The sequence below is a fragment of the Schistocerca americana genome, chromosome 10, assembly GCF_021461395.2.
Source record: "Schistocerca americana isolate TAMUIC-IGC-003095 chromosome 10, iqSchAmer2.1, whole genome shotgun sequence".
Taxonomy (NCBI): Eukaryota; Metazoa; Arthropoda; class Insecta; order Orthoptera; family Acrididae; genus Schistocerca; species Schistocerca americana.
This window is the reverse complement of record NC_060128.1, coordinates 46,834,753-46,851,229: the sequence shown is the minus strand read 5'-3', so window position 1 is coordinate 46,851,229 and position 16,477 is coordinate 46,834,753.

Genomic DNA, 16,477 nt, shown 5'->3' with positions numbered 1-16,477 from the left:
CTTTTGTATTAAATTCGGATGCAATTTCTGTGTTTCATCGTCAATAAGATTTGCCAAGGGATACAGTAAACCTGAAGTGAAGCATCATAATCTAAAACAGGACTCACCGGAGAGGTTCAAATCATAGAAAGTGAGAGTGTCAGTCCTCTTGTACTTAAGTCGGCATTGTGCCTTTTGTATTAAATTCGGATGCAATTTCTGTGTTTCATCGTCAATAAGAAGGTCCAAGGGATACAGTAAACCTGAAGTGGAGCATCGGAATCTAACACTCAACACATAGGATCGGTTCAAATCTTAGAAAGTGAGAGTGTCAGTCCTCTTGTACTTAAGTCGGCATTGTGCCTTTCGAATTTAATTGCGATGCAATTTCTGTGTTCCATCGTCAATAAGAAGGTCCAAGGGATACAGTAAACCTGAAGTGAAGCATCGGAATCTAAAACTGGACTCACAGGAGCGGTACAAATCATAGAAAGTTGGAGTGTCAGTCCTCTTGTACTTAAGTCGGCATTGTGCCTTTTGTATTAAATTCGGATTCAAACTCTGTGTTTCATCGTCAATAAGAAGGTCCAAGGGATACAGTAAACCTGAAGTGGAGCATCGGAATCTAACACTCAACACATAGGATCGGTTCAAATCTTAGAAAGTGAGAGTGTCAGTCCTCTTGTACTTAAGTCGGCATTGTGCCTTTCGATTTCAATTGCGATGCAATTTCTGTGTTCCATCGTCAATAAGAAGGTCCAAGGGATACAGTAAACCTGAAGTGAAGCATGGGAATCTAAAACTGGACTCACAGGAGCGGTTCAAATCATAGAAAGTTGGAGTGTCAGTCCTCTTGTACTTAAGTCGGCATTGTGCCTTTTGTATTAAATTCGGATTCAAACTCTGTGTTTCATCGTCAATAAGAAGGTCCAAGGGATACAGTAAACCTGAAGTGAAGCATCGGAAGCTAAAACTGGACTCACAGGGGAGGTTCAAATCATAAAAATTGAGAGTGTCAGTCCTCTTGTACTTAAGTCGGCATTGGGCTTTTTGTATTAAATTCGGATGCAATTTTGGTGTTTCATCGTCAATAAGAAGGTCCAAGGGATACAGTAAACCTGAAGTGAAGCATCGGAATCTAAAACTGGACTCACAGGAGCGGTTCAAATCATAGAAAGTTGGAGTGTCAGTCCTCTTGTACTTAAGTCGCCATTGTGCCTTTCGAATTTAATTGCGATGCAATTTCTGTGTTCCATCGTCAATAAGAAGGACCAAGGTATACAAAAAAACCTGAAGTGAAGCATCGCAATCTAAAACTGCACTCACAGGAGAGGTTCAAATCATAGAAAGTTAGAGTGTCAGTCCTCTTGTACTTAGGACGTCATTGTGCATTTTGCATTAAATTCGGATGCAATTTCTGTGTTTCATCGTCAATAAGAAGGTGCAAAGTATACAGTAAACCTGAAGTAAAAGCATCGGAATCTAAAACTGGACTCACAGGAGAGGTTCAAATCGTAGAAAGTGAGACTGTCAGTCCTCTTGTAGTAAAGGCAGCATTCGGTCTTTTGTATTAAATTCGGATGCAATTTCTGTGTTTCATCGTCAATAAAAAGGTCCAAGGGATACAGTAAACCTGAAGTGATGCATCGGAATCTGAAACTGGACTCACAGGAGAGGTTCAAATCGTAGAAAGTGAGAGTGTCAGTCCTCTTGTACTTAAGTCGGCATTGTGCCTTTTGTATTATATACGGGTGCAATTTCGGTGTTTCATCGTCAATAAGAAAGTCCAAGGGATACAGTAAACCTGAAGTGAAGCATCGGAATCTAAAACTGGACTCACAGGAGAGGTTCAAATCATAGAAAGTTGGAGTGCCAGTCCTCTTGTACTTAAGTCGGCATTGTGCCTTTTGTATTAAATTCGGATCCAAATTCTGTGTTTCATCGTCAATAAGAAGGTCCAAGGGATACAGGAAACCTGAAGTGAAGCATCGGAATCTAACTCACAACTCATAGGATCGGTTCAAATCCTAGAAAGTGAGAGTGTCATTCCTCTTGTACTTAAGTCGTTATTTTGCCTTTTGTATTAAATTCGGATGCAATTTCTGAGTTTCATCGTCAACAAGAAGTTCCAAGGGATACAGTAAATCTGAATTGAAGCATCGGAATCTAAAACTGGACTCACAGGAGAGGTTCAAATCATAGAAAGAGAGAGTGTCAGTCCTCTTGTACTTAAGTCGGCATTCTGCCTTTTGTATTAAATTCGGATGCAATTTCTGTGCTTCATCGTCAATAAGAAGGGCCAAGGGATACAGTAAACCTGAAGTGAAGCATCATAATCTAAAACTGGACTCACAGGAGAGGTTCAAATCATAGAAAGTGAGAGTGTCAGTCCTCTTGTACTTAAGTCGGCATTGTGCCTTTTGTATTAAATTCGGATGCAATTTCTGTGTTTCATCGTCAATATGATGGTCCAAGGGATACAGTAAACCTGATGTGAAGCATCGGAATTTAAAACTGGACTCACAGGAGAGGTTTAAATCATAGAAAATTAGAGTGTCAGTCGTCTTGTACTTAAGTCGACATTGTGCCTTTTGTATTAAATTCGGATGCAATTTCTGTGTTTCATCGTCAATAAGATGGTCCAAGGGATACAGCAAATCTGAAGTGAAGCATCGGAATCTAAAACTGGACTCACAGGAGAGGTTCAAATCATAGAAAGTGAGAGTGTCAGTCCTCTTGTACTTAAGTCGGCATTGTGCTTTTTGTATTAAATTCGGATGCAATTTCTGTGTTTCATCGTCAATAAGAAGGTCGGAGGTATACAGTGAACCTGAAGTGAAGCATCGGAATCTAATACTGGGCTCACAGGAGAGGTTCAAATCATAGAAAGTGAGAGTGTCAGTCCTCTTGTACTTAAGTAAACATTGTGGCATTTGTATTAAATTTGGATGCAATTTCTGTGTTTCATCGTCAAAAAGAAGGGCCGATTGATACAGTAAACCTGAAGTGAAGCATCGGAATCTAAAACTGGACTCACAGGAGAGGTTCAAATCATACAAAGTTAGAGTGTCAGTCCTCTTGTACTTAAGTCGTCATTGTGCCTTTTGTATTAAATTCGGATGCAATTTCTGTGTTTCATCGCCAATAAGAAGGTTCAAGGGATACAGTAAAGCTGAAGTGAAGCATCGGAATCTAAAACTGGACTCACAGGAGAGGTTCAAATCATAGAAAATGAGAGTGTCTGTCCTCTTTTACTTAAGTCGGCAATGTGCGTTTTGTATTAAATTCCGATGCAATTTCTGTGTTTCATAGTCAATAAGATGGCCCAAGGGATACAGTAAACCTGAAATGAAGCATCGGAATCTAAAACTGGACTCACAGGAGAGGTTCAAATCATAGAAAGAGATAGTGTCTGTCCTCTTTTACTTAAGTCGACATTGTGCCTTTTGTATTAAATTCGGATGCAATTTCTGTGTTTCATCGTCAATAAGATGGTCCAAGGGATACAGTAAATCTGAAGTGAAGCATCGGAATCTAAAACTGGACTCACAGGAGAGGTTCAAATCATAGAAAGTGAGAGTGTAAGTCCTCTTGTACTTGAGTCGGCATTGTGCCTTTTCTATTAAATTCGGATGCAATTTCTGTGTTTCATCGTCAATAAGAAGGTCCGAGGGATACAGTAAACCTGAAGTGAAGCATCGGAAGCTAAAACTGGACTCACAGGGGAGGTTCAAATCATAAAAATTGAGAGTGTCAGTCCTCTTGTACTTAAGTCGGCATTGGGCTTTTTGTATTAAATTCGGATGCAATTTTGGTGTTTCATCGTCAATAAGAAGGTCCAAGCTATACAGTAAACCTGAAGTGAAGCATCGGAATCTAAAACTGGACTCACAGGAGCGGTTCAAATCATAGAAAGTTGGAGTGTCAGTCCTCTTGTACTTAAGTCGCCATTGTGCCTTTCGAATTTAATTGCGATGCAATTTCTGTGTTCCATCGTCAATAAGAAGGTCCAAGGTATACAAAAAAACCTGAAGTGAAGCATCGCAATCTAAAACTGCACTCACAGGAGAGGTTCAAATCATAGAACGTTAGAGTGTCAGTCCTCTTGTACTTAGGACGTCATTGTGCATTTTGCATTAAATTCGGATGCAATTTCTGTGTTTCATCGTCAATAAGAAGGTGCAAAGTATACAGTAAACCTGAAGTAAAAGCATCGGAATCTAAAACTGGACTCACAGGAGAGGTTCAAATCGTAGAAAGTGAGACTGTCAGTCCTCTTGTAGTAAAGGCAGCATTCGGTTTTTTGTATTAAATTCGGATGCAATTTCTGTGTTTCATCGTCAATAAAAAGGTCCAAGGGATACAGTAAACCTGAAGTGATGCATCGGAATCTGAAACTGGACTCACAGGAGAGGTTCAAATCGTAGAAAGTGAGAGTGTCAGTCCTCTTGTACGTAAGTCGGCATTGTGCCTTTTGTATTATATACGGGTGCAATTTCGGTGTTTCATCGTCAATAAGAAAGTCCAAGGGATACAGTAAACCTGAAGTGAAGCATCGGAATCTAAAACTGGCTCACAGGAGAGGTTCAAATCATAGAAAGTTGGAGTGCCAGTCCTCTTGTACTTAAGTCGGCATTGTGTCTTTTGTATTAAATTCGGATCCAAATTCTGTGTTTCATCGTCAATAAGAAGGTCCAAGGGATACAGGAAACCTGAAGTGAAGCATCGGAATCTAACTCACAACTCATAGGATCGGTTCAAATCCTAGAAAGTGAGAGTGTCATTCCTCTTGTACTTAAGTCGTTATTTTGCCTTTTGTATTAAATTCGGATGCAATTTCTGAGTTTCATCGTCAATAAGAAGTTCCAAGGGATACAGTAAATCTGAATTGAAGCATCGGAATCTAAAACTGGACTCACAGGAGAGGTTCAAATCATAGAAAGAGAGAGTGTCAGTCCTCTTGTACTTAAGTCGGCATTCTGCCTTTTGTATTAAATTCGGATGCAATTTCTGTGCTTCATCGTCAATAAGAAGGGCCAAGGGATACAGTAAACCTGAAGTGAAGCATTATAATCTAAAACTGGACTCACAGGAGAGGTTCAAATCATAGAAAGTGAGAGTGTCAGTCCCCTTGTACTTAAGTCGGCATTGTGCCTTTTGTATTAAATTCGGATGCAATTTCTGTGTTTCATCGTCAATATGATGGTCCAAGGGATACAGTAAACCTGATGTGAAGCATCGGAATTTAAAACTGGACTCACAGGAGAGGTTTAAATCATAGAAAATTAGAGTGTCAGTCGTCTTGTACTTAAGTCGACATTGTGCCTTTTGTATTAAATTCGGATGCAATTTCTGTGTTTCATCGTCAATAAGATGGTCCAAGGGATACAGCAAATCTGAAGTGAAGCATCGGAATCTGAAACTGGACTCACAGGAGAGGTTCAAATCATAGAAAGTGAGAGTGTCAGTCCTCTTGTACTTAAGTCGGCATTGTGCTTTTTGTATTAAATTCGGATGCAATTTCTGTGTTTCATCGTCAATAAGAAGGTCGGAGGTATACAGTGAACCTGAAGTGAAGCATCGGAATCTAATACTGGGCTCACAGGAGAGGTTCAAATCATAGAAAGTGAGAGTGTCAGTCCTCTTGTACTTAAGTAAACATTGTGGCATTTGTATTAAATTTGGATGCAATTTCTGTGTTTCATCGTCAAAAAGAAGGGCCGATTGATACAGTAAACCTGAAGTGAAGCATCGGAATCTAAAACTGGACTCACAGGAGAGGTTCAAATCATACAAAGTTAGAGTGTCAGTCCTCTTGTACTTAAGTCGTCATTGTGCCTTTTGTATTAAATTCGGATGCAATTTCTGTGTTTCATCGCCAATAAGAAGGTTCAAGGGATACAGTAAACCTGAAGTGAAGCATCGGAATCTAAAACTGGACTCACAGGAGAGGTTCAAATCATAGAAAATGAGAGTGTCTGTCCTCTTTTACTTAAGTCGGCAATGTGCGTTTTGTATTAAATTCCGATGCAATTTCTGTGTTTCATAGTCAATAAGATGGCCCAAGGGATACAGTAAACCTGAAATGAAGCATCGGAATCTAAAACTGGACTCACAGGAGAGGTTCAAATCATAGAAAGAGACAGTGTCAGTCCTCTTTTACTTAAGTCGACATTGTGCCTTTTGTATTAAATTCGGATGCAATTTCTGTGTTTCATCGTCAGTAAGATGGTCCAAGGGATACAGTAAATCTGAAGTGAAGCATCGGAATCTAAAACTGGACTCACAGGAGAGGTTCAAATCATAGAAAGTGAGAGTGTAAGTCCTCTTGTACCTGAGTCGGCATTGTGCCTTTTCTATTAAATTCGGATGCAATTTCTGTGTTTCATCGTCAATAAGAAGGTCCAAGGTATACAGTAAACCTGAAGTGAAGCATCGGAATCTAAAACTGGACTCACAGAAGAGGTTGAAATCATAGAAAGTTAGAGTGTCAGTCCTCTTGTACTTAAGTCGGCATTGTGCTTTTTGTATTAAATTCGGATGCAATTTCTGTGTTTCATCGTCAATAAGAAGGTCGGAGGTATACAGTGAACCTGAAGTGAAGCATCGGAATCTAATACTGGGCTCACAGGAGAGGTTCAAATCATAGAAAGTGAGAGTGTCAGTCCTCTTGTACTTAAGTAAACATTGTGGCATTTGTATTAAATTTGGATGCAATTTCTGTGTTTCATCGTCAAAAAGAAGGGCCGATTGATACAGTAAACCTGAAGTGAAGCATCGGAATCTAAAACTGGACTCACAGGAGGGGTTCAAATCATACAAAGTTAGAGTGTCAGTCCTCTTGTACTTAAGTCGTCATTGTGCCTTTTGTATTAAATTCGGATGCAATTTCTGTGTTTCATCGTCAATAAGAAGGTTCAAGGGATACAGTAAACCTGAAGTGAAGCATCGGAATCTAAAACTGGACTCACAGGAGAGGTTCAAATCATAGAAAATGAGAGTGTCTGTCCTCGTTTACTTAAGTCGGCATTTTGCCTTTTGTATTCAATTCCGAGGCAATTTCTGTGTTTCATCGTCAAAAAGAAGGTGCAAGGTATACAGTAAACCTGAGGTAAAGCATCGGAATCTAAAACTGGACTCATAGGAGAGGTTCAAATCATAGAAAGAGAGAGAGTCAGTCCTCTTTTACTTAAGTCCGCAATGTGCGTTTTGTATTAAATTCCGATGCAATTTCTGTGTTTCACAGTCAATAAGAAGGCCCAAGGGATACAGTAAACCTGAAATGAAGCATCGGAATCTAAAACTGGACTCACAGGAGAGGTTCAAATCATAGAAAGAGAGAGTGTCAGTCATCTTTTACTTAAGTCGGCATTTTGACTTTTGTATTAAATTCGGATGCAATTTCTGTGTTTCATCGTCAATACTAAGGTTCAAGGGATACAGTAAACCTGAAGTGAAACATCGGAATCTAAAACTGGACTCACAGCAGAGGTTCAAATCATACAAAGAGAGAGTGTCAGTCCTCTTTTACTTAAGTCGGCATTGTGCCATTTGTATTAAATTCCGTTGCAATTTATATGTTTCATTGTCAATAAGAAGGTCCAAGGGATACACTAAACCTGAAGTGAAGCATCGGAATCTAAAACTGGACTCACAGGAGAGGTTCAAATCATAGAAAGAGAGAGTGTCAGTCCTCTTGTACTTAAGTCGGCATTGTGCCTTTTGTATTAAATTCCGATGCAATTTCTGTGTTCCATTGTCAATAAGAAGGTCCAAGGGATACAGTAAACCTGAAGTGAAGCATCAGAATCTGAAACTGGACTCACTGGAGAGGTTCAAATCATGGAAAGTGAGTGTGTCAGTCTTCACATACTTATGTCGGCATTGTGCCTTTTGTATTAAATTCGGATGCAAACTCTGTGTTTCAACGTCAATAAGAAGGTCCAAGGGATACACTAAACCTGAAATGAAGCATCGGAATCTAAAACTGGACTCACGGGAGAGGTTCAAATCATAGAAAATGAGAGTGTCAGTCTTCTTTTACTTAAGTCGGCATTGTGCGTTTTGTATTAAATTCGGATGCAATATCTGTATTTCATCGTCAATAAGAAGGTCCAAGGGATACAGAAAACCTGAAGTAAAGCATCGGAATCTAAAACTGGACTCACAGGAGAGGTCCAAATCATAGAAAGAGAGAGTGCCAGTGCTCTTTTACTTTAGTCGGCATTGTGCCTTTTGTATTAAATTCAGATGCAATTTCTGTGTTTCATCGTCAATAAGAAGGTCAAAGGGATACAGTAATCCTGAAGTGAAGCATCGGAATCTAAAACTGGACTCACAGGAGAGGTTCAAATCATAGAAAGTCAAAGTGTCAGTCCTCATGTACTAAAGTCGGCATTGTGCCGTTTGTATTAAATTCGGATGCAATTTCTGTGTTCCATCGTCAATAAGAAGGTACACGGGATACAGTAAACCTGAAGTGAAGCATCGGAATCTAAAACTGGACTCACAGGAGAGGTTCAAATCATAGAAAGTGAGAGTGTCAGTCCTCTAGTACTTAAGTCGGCATTGTGCTTTTTGTATTAAATTCGGATGCAATTTCTGTGTTTCATCGTCAATAAGAAGGTCGGAGGTATACAGTGAACCTGAAGTGAAGCATCGGAATCTAATACTGGGCTCACAGGAGAGGTTCAAATCATAGAAAGTGAGAGTGTCAGTCCTCTTGTACTTAAGTAAACATTGTGGCATTTGTATTAAATTTGGATGCAATTTCTGTGTTTCATCGTCAAAAAGAAGGGCCGATTGATACAGTAAACCTGAAGTGAAGCATCGGAATCTAAAACTGGACTCACAGGAGAGGTTCAAATCATACAAAGTTAGAGTGTCAGTCCTCTTGTACTTAAGTCGTCATTGTGCCTTTTGTATTAAATTCGGATGCAATTTCTGTGTTTCATCGCCAATAAGAAGGTTCAAGGGATACAGTAAACCTGAAGTGAAGCATCGGAATCTAAAACTGGACTCACAGGAGAGGTTCAAATCATAGAAAATGAGAGTGTCTGTCCTCTTTTACTTAAGTCGGCAATGTGCGTTTTGTATTAAATTCCGATGCAATTTCTGTGTTTCATAGTCAATAAGATGGCCCAAGGGATACAGTAAACCTGAAATGAAGCATCGGAATCTAAAACTGGACTCACAGGAGAGGTTCAAATCATAGAAAGAGACAGTGTCAGTCCTCTTTTACTTAAGTCGACATTGTGCCTTTTGTATTAAATTCGGATGCAATTTCTGTGTTTCATCGTCAGTAAGATGGTCCAAGGGATACAGTAAATCTGAAGTGAAGCATCGGAATCTAAAACTGGACTCACAGGAGAGGTTCAAATCATAGAAAGTGAGAGTGTAAGTCCTCTTGTACCTGAGTCGGCATTGTGCCTTTTCTATTAAATTCGGATGCAATTTCTGTGTTTCATCGTCAATAAGAAGGTCCAAGGTATACAGTAAACCTGAAGTGAAGCATCGGAATCTAAAACTGGACTCACAGAAGAGGTTGAAATCATAGAAAGTTAGAGTGTCAGTCCTCTTGTACTTAAGTCGGCATTGTGCTTTTTGTATTAAATTCGGATGCAATTTCTGTGTTTCATCGTCAATAAGAAGGTCGGAGGTATACAGTGAACCTGAAGTGAAGCATCGGAATCTAATACTGGGCTCACAGGAGAGGTTCAAATCATAGAAAGTGAGAGTGTCAGTCCTCTTGTACTTAAGTAAACATTGTGGCATTTGTATTAAATTTGGATGCAATTTCTGTGTTTCATCGTCAAAAAGAAGGGCCGATTGATACAGTAAACCTGAAGTGAAGCATCGGAATCTAAAACTGGACTCACAGGAGGGGTTCAAATCATACAAAGTTAGAGTGTCAGTCCTCTTGTACTTAAGTCGTCATTGTGCCTTTTGTATTAAATTCGGATGCAATTTCTGTGTTTCATCGTCAATAAGAAGGTTCAAGGGATACAGTAAACCTGAAGTGAAGCATCGGAATCTAAAACTGGACTCACAGGAGAGGTTCAAATCATAGAAAATGAGAGTGTCTGTCCTCGTTTACTTAAGTCGGCATTTTGCCTTTTGTATTCAATTCCGAGGCAATTTCTGTGTTTCATCGTCAAAAAGAAGGTGCAAGGTATACAGTAAACCTGAGGTAAAGCATCGGAATCTAAAACTGGACTCATAGGAGAGGTTCAAATCATAGAAAGAGAGAGAGTCAGTCCTCTTTTACTTAAGTCCGCAATGTGCGTTTTGTATTAAATTCCGATGCAATTTCTGTGTTTCACAGTCAATAAGAAGGCCCAAGGGATACAGTAAACCTGAAATGAAGCATCGGAATCTAAAACTGGACTCACAGGAGAGGTTCAAATCATAGAAAGAGAGAGTGTCAGTCATCTTTTACTTAAGTCGGCATTTTGACTTTTGTATTAAATTCGGATGCAATTTCTGTGTTTCATCGTCAATACTAAGGTTCAAGGGATACAGTAAACCTGAAGTGAAACATCGGAATCTAAAACTGGACTCACAGCAGAGGTTCAAATCATACAAAGAGAGAGTGTCAGTCCTCTTTTACTTAAGTCGGCATTGTGCCATTTGTATTAAATTCCGTTGCAATTTATATGTTTCATTGTCAATAAGAAGGTCCAAGGGATACACTAAACCTGAAGTGAAGCATCGGAATCTAAAACTGGACTCACAGGAGAGGTTCAAATCATAGAAAGAGAGAGTGTCAGTCCTCTTGTACTTAAGTCGGCATTGTGCCTTTTGTATTAAATTCCGATGCAATTTCTGTGTTCCATTGTCAATAAGAAGGTCCAAGGGATACAGTAAACCTGAAGTGAAGCATCAGAATCTGAAACTGGACTCACTGGAGAGGTTCAAATCATGGAAAGTGAGTGTGTCAGTCTTCACATACTTATGTCGGCATTGTGCCTTTTGTATTAAATTCGGATGCAAACTCTGTGTTTCAACGTCAATAAGAAGGTCCAAGGGATACACTAAACCTGAAATGAAGCATCGGAATCTAAAACTGGACTCACGGGAGAGGTTCAAATCATAGAAAATGAGAGTGTCAGTCTTCTTTTACTTAAGTCGGCATTGTGCGTTTTGTATTAAATTCGGATGCAATATCTGTATTTCATCGTCAATAAGAAGGTCCAAGGGATACAGAAAACCTGAAGTAAAGCATCGGAATCTAAAACTGGACTCACAGGAGAGGTCCAAATCATAGAAAGAGAGAGTGCCAGTGCTCTTTTACTTTAGTCGGCATTGTGCCTTTTGTATTAAATTCAGATGCAATTTCTGTGTTTCATCGTCAATAAGAAGGTCAAAGGGATACAGTAATCCTGAAGTGAAGCATCGGAATCTAAAACTGGACTCACAGGAGAGGTTCAAATCATAGAAAGTCAAAGTGTCAGTCCTCATGTACTAAAGTCGGCATTGTGCCGTTTGTATTAAATTCGGATGCAATTTCTGTGTTCCATCGTCAATAAGAAGGTACACGGGATACAGTAAACCTGAAGTGAAGCATCGGAATCTAAAACTGGACTCACAGGAGAGGTACAAATCATAGAAAGAGAGAGTGCCAGTCCCCTTGTACTTAAGTCGGCATTGTGCCTTCTGTATTAAATTCCGATACAATTTCTGTGTTTCATCGTCAATAAGAAGGTGCAAGGTATACAGTAAACATGAAGTGAGGCATCGGAATCTAAAACTGGACTCACAGGAGAGGTTCAAATAATAGAAAGACAGAGTGCCCGTCCTCTTGTACTTAGGTCGTCATTGTGCCTTTCGTATTACATTCCGATGCAATATCTGTGTTTCATCGTCAATAAGAAGGTGCAAGGTATACAGTAAACATAAAGTGAAGCATCGGAATCTAAAACTGGACTCACAGGAGAACTTCAAATCATAGAAAGAGAGAGTGTCAGTCCTCTTTTACTTAAGTCGGCATTGGGCCTTTTGTATTAAATTCGGATGCAATTTCTGTGTTTCATCGTCAATAAGAAGGTCCAAAGGATACAGTAATCCTGAAGTGAAGCATCGGAATCTAAAACTGGACTCACAGGAGAGGTTCAAATCATAGAAAGTCAAAGTGTCAGTCCTCATGTACTAAAGTCGGCATTTTGGTTTTTTTTGTATGAAATTCGGATGCAATTTCTGTCTTCCATCGTCAATAAGAAGGTCCAAGGGATACAGTAAACCTGAAGTGAGGCATCGGAATCTAAAACTGGACTCACAGGAGAAGTTCAAATCATAGAAAGTTAGAGTGTCAGTCCTCTTTTACTTAAGTCGGCATTGTGCATTTTATATTAAATTCCGATGCAATTTCTGTGTTTCATCGTCAATAAGAAGGTCCAAGGGATACAGTAAACCTCAATGAAGCATCGGAATCTATAACAGGACTCACAGGAGAGGTTCAAATCAGAGAAAGAGGGAGTGTCAGTCCTCTTTTACTTATGTCGGCATTGTGCCTTTTGTATTAAATTCGGATGCAATTTCAGTGTTTCACCGTCAATAAGAAGGTCCAAGGGATGCAGTAAACCTGAAGTGAAGCATCGGAATCCAAAACTGGACTCACAGGAGAGGTTCAAACCATAGAAAGAGAGATATCAGTCCTCTTGTACTTAAGTCGGCATTGTGCTTTTGTATTAAATTCGGATGCAATTTCTGTACTTCATCATCAATAAGAAGGTCCAAGCGATACAGTAAACCTGAAGAGAAGCATCGGAATCTAAAACTGGACTCACAGGAGATGTTCGAATCATAGAAAGTGAGAGTGTCGGTCCTCCTGTACTTAAGTCGGCATTGTGCCTTTTGTATTAAATTCCGATGCAATTTCTGTGTTTCATCGTCAATAAGGAGGTGCAAGATATACAGTAAACCTGAGGTAAGGCATCGGAATCTAAAACTGGACTCATAGGAGAGGTTCAAATCATAGAAAGAGAGAGAGTCAGTCCTCTTTTACTTAAGTCGGCAATGTGCGTTTTGTATTAAATTCCGATGCAATTTCTGTGTTTCATAGTCAATAAGAAGGCCAAGGGATACAGTAAACCTGAAATGAAGCATCGGAATCTAAGACTGGACTCACAGCAGAGGTTCAAATCATAGAAAGAGAGAGTGTCAGTCCTCTTGTACTTAAGTCGGCATTGTGCCTTTTGTATTAAATTCGGATGCAATTTCTGTGTTTCATCGTCAATACGAAGAACCAAAGGGTACAGTAAACCTGAAGTGAAGGATCGGAATCTAAAACTGGACTCACAGGAGAGGTTCAAATCATAGAAAGTGAGAGCGTCAGTCCTCTTTTACTTAAGTCGGCATTGTGCATTGTGTATTAAATTCGGATGCAATTTCTGTCTTTCATCGTCAATAAGAAGGTCCAAGGTATACAGTAAACCTGAAGTGAAGCATCGGAATCTAAAACTGGACTCACAGGAAAGGTTCAAATCATAGAAAGTTAGAGTGTGAGTCCTCTTGTACTTAAGTCGGCATTGTGCCTTTTATATTAAATTCAGATGCAATATCTGTGTTTCATCGTCAATAAGATGGTCCAACTGATTCAGTAAACCTGAAGTGAAGCATCGGAATGTAAAACTGCACTCACAGGAGAGGTTCAAATCATAGAAAGTTAGAGTGTCAGTCCACTTGTACTTAAGTCGGCATTGTGCATTTTGTATTAAATTCGGATGCAATTTCTATGTTTCATCGTCAATTAGAAGGCCCAAGGGATACAGTAAACCTGAAGTGAAGCATCGGATTCTAAATCTGGACTCACAGGAGAGGTTCAAATCATAGAAAGTTAGAGTGTCAGTCCTCTTGTACTGAGGTCGGCGTTGTGCATTTTGTATTAAATTCGGATGCGATTTCTGTACTTCATCGTCAATAAGAAGGTGCAAAGTATACAGTAAACCTGAAGTGAAGCATCGGAATCTAAAACTGGACTCACAGTAGAGGTTGAAATCATAGAGAGTGAGACTGTCAGTCTTCTTGTAGTAAAGTCAGCATTGTGCCTTTTGTATTAAATTCGGATGCAATTTCTGTGTTTCATCGTCAATAAGAAGGTCCAAGGGATACAGTAAACCTGAAGTGAAGCATCAGAATCTAAAACTGGACTCACAGCAGAGGTTCAAATCGTAGAAAGTGAGACTGTCAGTCCTCTTGTACTTAAGTCGGTATTGTGCCGTTTGTATTAAATTCGGATGCAATTTCTGTGTTTCATCGTCAATACGAAGAATTAAAGGATACAGTAAACCTGAAGTGAAGCATCGGAATCTAAAACTGGAGTCAGAGGAGAGGTTCAGATCATAGAAAGTGAGAGCGTCAGTCCTCTTTTACTTAAGTCGGCGTTGTGCCTTTTGTATTAAATTCCAATGCAATTTCTGTGTTTCATCGTCAATAAGAAGGCACAAGGTATACAGTACACCTGAAGTGAAGCATCGGAATCTAAAAGTGGACTCACAGGAGTGGTTCAAATCATAGGAAGTTAAAGTGTCAGCCCTCTTGTACTTAAGTCGCCATTGTGCTTTTTGTATTAAATTCGGATGCAATTTCTGTGTTCCATCGTCAATAAAAAGGTCGGAGGTATACAGTGAAACTGAGGTGAACCATCGGAATCTAAAGCTGGACTCACAGCAGAGGTTCAAATCATAGAAAGTGAGAGTTTCAGTCCTCTTGTACTTAAGTCAGCATTGTGCCTTTTGTATCAAATTCGGAGGCAATTTCTGTGTTTGATCGTCAACAAGAAGGTCCAAGGTATACAGTAAACCTAAAGTGAAGCATCGGAATCTAAAACTGGACTCACAGGAATGGTTCAAATCATAGAAAGTTAGAGTGTGATTCCTCTTGTACTTAAGTCGGCATTGTGCCTTTAGAATTTAATTGCGATGCAACTTCTGTGTACCATCGTTAATAAGAGGGTCCAAGGTATACAGTAAACCTGAAGTGAAGCATCGGAATCTAAAACTGCACTCACAGGAGAGGATCAAACCATAGAAAGTTAGAGTGTCAGTCCACTTGTATTTAAGTCGGCATTGTGCATTTTGTATTAAATTCGGATGCAATTTCTGTGTTTCATCGTCAATACGAAGGTCCAAGGGATACAGTAAACCTGAAGTGAAGCATCGGAATCTGAAACTGGACACACAGGAGAGGTTCAAATCATAGAAAGTGAGAGTGTCAGTCCTCTTGTACTTAATTTGGCATTGTGCCTTTTGTATTAAATTCGGATGCAATTTCGGTGTTTCATCGTCAATAAGAAGGTCGAAGGGATACAGTAAACCTGAAGTGAATCATCGGAATCTAAAACTGGACTCACAGGAGCGGTTCAAATCATGGAAAGTTGGAGTGTCAGTCCTCTTGTACTTAAGTCGGCATTGTGCCTTTTGAATTAAATTCAGATGCAATTTCTGTGTTTCATCGTCAATTAGATGGTCCAAGGGATACAGTAAACCTGAAGTGAAGCATCGGAGTCTAAAACTGGACTCACAGGAGAGGTTCAAATCATAGAAAGTGTGACTGTCAGTCCGCTTGTAGTAAAGTCAGCTTTGTGCCTTTTGTATTAAATACGGATGCAATTTCTGTCTTTCATCGTCAAAAAGAAGGTCCAAGGGATACAGTAAACCTGAAGTGAAGCATCGGAATCTAAAACTGGACTCACAGGAGAAGTTCAAATCATAGAAATTGAGTGTGTCAGTCCTCTTGTACTTAAGTCGGCATTGTGCATTTTGTATTAAATTCGGATGCAATTTCGGTGTTTCATCGTCAATAAGAAGGTCCAAGGGATACAGTAAACCTGAAGTGAAGCATCGGAATCTAAAACTGGACTCACGGGAGCGGTTAAAATCATTGAAAGTGAGAGTGTGAGTCCTCCTGTACTTAAGTCGACATTGTGCCTTTTGTAATAAATTCTGATGCAATTCCTGTGTTTCATCGTCAATAAGAAGGTGCAAGGTATACAGTAAACCTGAAGTGAAGCGTCGGAATCTAAAACTGGACTCACAGGAGAGGTTCAAATCATATAAAGTGAGACTGTCAGTCCTCTTGTAGTAAAGTCAGCATTGTGCCTTTTGTATTAAATTCGGATGCTATTTCTGTGTTTCATCGTCAATAAGAAGGTCCAAGGGATACAGTAAACCTGAAGTGAAGTATCGGATTCTGAAACTGGACTCACAGGAGAGGTTCAAATCATAGAAAGTAAGAGTGTCAGTCCTCTTGTACTTAAGTCGGCATTGTGCCTTTTTTATTAAATTCAGATGCAATTTCGGTGTTTCATCGTCAATAAGAAGGTCCAAGGGATACAGTAAACCTGAAGTGAAGCATCGGAATATAAAACTGGAGTCACAGGAGCGGTTCAAATCATAGAAAATTGGAGTGTCAGTTCTGTTGTACTTAGGTCGGCATTGTGCCTTTTGTATTAAATTCGGATCCAAACTCTGTGTTTCATCGTCAATAAGAAGGTCCAAGG